Source organism: Pinus tabuliformis, chromosome J (genome assembly GCF_031772625.1).
Source record: "Pinus tabuliformis cultivar Carrire ecotype Pingquan chromosome J, CPIR1, whole genome shotgun sequence".
Lineage (NCBI taxonomy): Eukaryota > Viridiplantae > Streptophyta > Pinopsida > Pinales > Pinaceae > Pinus > Pinus tabuliformis.
The window spans coordinates 392,052,070-392,056,694 of NC_142295.1; positions in this window are offsets into that span (position 1 = coordinate 392,052,070).

Here is a 4,625-nt window from a genome sequence, read left to right on the forward strand (position 1 = left end):
ACACCATAGCAATTGTTTCGATGGGAATTGATCCTGTTTCACTCAACATTATCTCATAAGGTACCGAACTTTTTATTTTGAACTTGTTCATGATCAAGCGTTATTGGATTTTCTCAATTTGTTTCCATTTTGAGACAGGGGTGCTGCTAGCCCACAATTCACACCCATATAGCATCATTGGACAAACTAGGAGTCCAAAAAGCACTTAATCGTTTTCCAATCCCAAACTCTGCCTCTCTACATCTGTTTTGAAGAGCATATAATGCTTTCCCCCCTCCTAAAATTATCTTCTTTTTGCAGTCCTCCCAATTAAGTTTGTTGTTGAAATCATTCTCGAGGTACTTGTACTCATTTACTTCTCCAAGAATATTGTTGAGAAATGACAACAAGAAATTCCAGTTTAATTTATCCTTGAATTAAACTGTGAATTAAAATAGAATTCTATTCTCATGGAAACTTGTAAATAGTTAATTAAGTTTAATTAACTTAATTAGATTAGAAATTTCAAGTTGGAAGTATTTATGTATTCATGCATATGTTCTCCCTAATTTTTAGGGGTCCAGGATGAGTTTATTTGAGTTGTAATTAGATTAACTCAATTTACTGAGTTATGGTCAGTTAAATTAGTTCTAACTGTTTGTAGAACTCATAGAGGACTAACATTCAGTTGGTGCACTGGTGCATCCACAAGTGTTACTCTAGTTAACTGAATATTCCCTCATGAGAAACTCATGCATGTCAATTCAGAGAAAGACCTAGTTGAGACTAGAGTGCAAGGACAGTGTACTATCAGCTGTATGATTTACTAAGTTGTAAATATCATGCATGCAATCAAGAAAAAGGCCTAATTTATGATTGCACTATTTTGGAAGCATGAATTCCCTTTAAATATGGGTTATTCATCCTAGGAATTGTGCAAAGAAATAGGGGCTTGGAAGGCAATGGAAATTAGCTAAGTGTTGGCTAATAGTGGGCTTGTGAGGTAGAGAGTTGAGCATACTTGTGCGGAAATGTTCTTGTGAGAAGCAGATTTGTATCTTCACTCATATTTCTGATTTAATGCAATATATATAGGTGGGGTTTTGAGTAGTGGATTTCCCCAGGAAAAATTATTGTGTTATGTGCCATTGATTTGTCTTCTTCTTGTTCATATTGTTTTCATCGATCTATTGGCTTCCGCTGGTTGAAAGTAGAAGTAAATTTTTGTGATGTATTTTAGTAAATTGCATGAGCTTGTGAATCTACAAGAAATTCGACATGGTATCGGAGTTGAATTCAACATACTAGAGAAGATTTCAAAGTTTTGAGTTTTGGGTCACAAGTGAAATTCGAATTTGCAATCCATACTTCACAAACTCCCCCAACTGAACACCATCTCCACCTTGCAGATTTAGCCACTCTTTCAATTTATCAACATATAAACCAAAAAGAGTAGGGAATAGAGGGAAACCTTGCTTGACTCCAATATCACTTCTACAGCTTTCTGAAATACCTGCTGAGGTTCTAATTTTGACTTTCACCTCTTCATAAAGTCTATGGATAGCGACTCTATAATGCAAAGGAATTTCAATTCTTCCATTCGATGTACTAGAAGAGAAAGATAAGCTTGAGCCCATGACCACTATTGAAATAAATGAAGTGGGAAAACGAGGCTCCAAGTCCAAAGACAAAATTGAAATTGAATTTCCCCTGCAAATTCAAGATCAAGAAGCCACTAGCCCCAGCGGTAGTGCGACCTCGGTGGAGACCAAACCGAATTCCAGGCAGGCATTACACCGCTTACCTACACGACTACTTGGCGATAATGTTTGATCCTGTTGTTCCTCAAGCTACTATAGGTTGACTAGCCGCTTCTCTTTTTGGCTTAGGATGCTAACATAGGAATCAAACAAACTGTTGAGTTATAGTACATAGACCTTCACTCACTGTGTGGTATAATGCTGCCAATGGAAAATTCTCTCTCACACCAATCATTGGGTCACTGGTTCAGCAGGTGGCCTACTACATCAAAAAGAATACATGCAATGGTTGGTTAAGTGAACCAGGGCACTCCTTTTTGTTGCGTTTATAATAGGCCTGATGGTAAATACTTTTAAGGCGCTTAACAAACCATGAAACTGGTCTTAAAAGGCATAGAATGACTTCAACATTTATGTTGGTCACATTGGTTAAATTTCCAACTTCATCATTGTCATGATCCCTGGTCAAATTTTCAGGTCGTGGATTCTCAACCCTTTTGGCATGCATTTTAAATATCTTTGAATTGAATTAGAGTTTTTAGATGTTGGTCACACCAAGTCCTTGCTTGTTGTTATGATCATGTATTCTCTTCAATTATTTAGTAAGACAAGGTTCCTTCATTCATGCCTCCTCAAAAAGAAAATACATATCCTTTGTCAATGGCCAGCGAAATTGGTCCTTCCCTATAGCACCAAGTGGGTAGGAGGAGTGCTTGATGGAGTGGGAGGAATACATAGGTCTTACTAAGGAGTATGCCAAGCGGATGGGAGTTTGTTATCTATGTATTGACAACTTCTCTAAATCAAACACTCAATAATCTTGAAAATATGACTTGATATAGATTAGTATTCAATGGAATAAGAATTTCGAATCAATTCTTATCCATGGAATAAGAATCGGAATCAGAGTATTGAACCAAACATTGTTGTTTTTTTTTAACATATTTGACGGTAAATGTTGTTCTTTTAAACATTTTTGATGGTAAATGAAAATTTATGCAAACTTTATGAGTGGGCTCTGGGTTCTGTTTGTGGCCAGATAATCTTGCCAAATATTTTATTCCTTCGGTGTATCTTTGCACCTTTAATGACTTGCTAGTATCATAATACTTATATTAATTTTTAGTTTTAGGGTTGAATTTTTATATTAATTAATATAACCATTTATTTCTTGATATAAATTAATTATTCTATCTTTTTATTGTTTTTAACGATATATTGTTTATCTAACGTTTCTTTTCCAATTCTTGACCTTGCATTTCTCACTTATTTATCTTTCAATGTTTAATTAGATTTCTTACCATTATCTTGATGATAAGCCACACTTGCTAGCTTGAAACGTGAAAAACAGAAATCGATATAATAGATCCGAAAATCACATATCAAAATAAAAATATTAATAATAAAATCATATTAAAATATAATCAAAATAAATAAATAAATATATGAACAACCCTAAAATAAAGAGTAGAATAAATATAAAAAAAAAAAAACTTAAATATTTAAAATAAAATAAATAATTTGTTGGTCCCTATAATATTAGTGATTACCCCATTACTATTGTAGTTATACCCCTTATTTATATTGTTGTGCCCCAATTACCCCCATATTGTTATTTCTATGCCCCATAGAATCCCTCTATTGTTATTTTTGTGGCTTTATATTATTATTGTTAGGTTGGTTGGATTATATTGTGACTCCTTAGACTCCTATATATAGAAAGGAGGTTTTTTCATTTGTATCATCCAAGAATTGTTCATTTATGTAATGTAAAGGAGGTTGCCCCCTCGAAGAGGCTGAATTCTAAGCCGTTGATCTATCTTTTCTATCTTTTCTTGAGCTGGTTTCATAACATTTGGTATCAGAGCTTTGGATTCTAGGGTTTCGCTGCTCCAAACAGGTCATCGTGGCATTTTCGCTATAACTTTTTTTCTGTGACATTTCAGAAGTCGCAAAAAAAAACCCATTTGAGAAGAAATCGCGTTGAACGTTGGGTCCGAATTTTAGATCTTTCCACACGATATTTGCAGAGATATGATCTGAGGAAGTTGGTCTTTTTGCAGACTCCTGAATTACATTCAAAACAGGTGACCTGGGGAAAATCGTCATAACTCTCTCTCTGGGGATCGGATTGAAATTTCGTAAGAAGGTACAGAAAGAGGACGGACTGTAGTTTATTGTATGTATGTTTTAGATTCAAAGGTTGAAACATTGACTCGTGGTACGTCGTACAAGTTCGCTCTACTGAACCAGTCTAAAAGCAAGTCACTGTGGGAGATTTCACATAACTCTTCCTTGGAGAATCCAATTTGGCTCAGACTTATGGCATTGGAAAGAGGACGCAGAAGGCTACTACAGGTAGCAATTTCAGAACTGGATGATCCAAAATTACAGAGATACATCAGATTCAATATCAAGCTTCTATAGAGTGAAAAAAGGTGTGTAGTTTTTTTATAAATTTTTGTGTAAGCTTGGTTTAACGGAATTCAAAGGGCATAGTAAAGCATTATTATCGGTAACTAATGCCCCAAGGAAAGAAAATTAAAACACCTAGTAAGGAACCTGAAAGCTCTAGCATGACTCATGAAGAACAGGAAGAAATGCTACATGATATATCAAAATTACAAGAACAAGTGCAACAAATGTCACGCTCACAAAAGCTAACAGAAGCTAAGATAAGTGGCGTGGAATCTAAGATAAATGGCGTGGAATCTAAGATAAAGGGTATGGAAGCTAAGATGGATGATTCGAAGACAGATTTGAAGAGAGACATGGCAGATTTGAAGATAGATTTGAAGACAGACATGGAAGAATTGAAGAAGTTGCTACAAGAAAGGGTCACTAATGGTGAAAAGGTAGTAAAGGAAACTCATGATGAGAACAAAA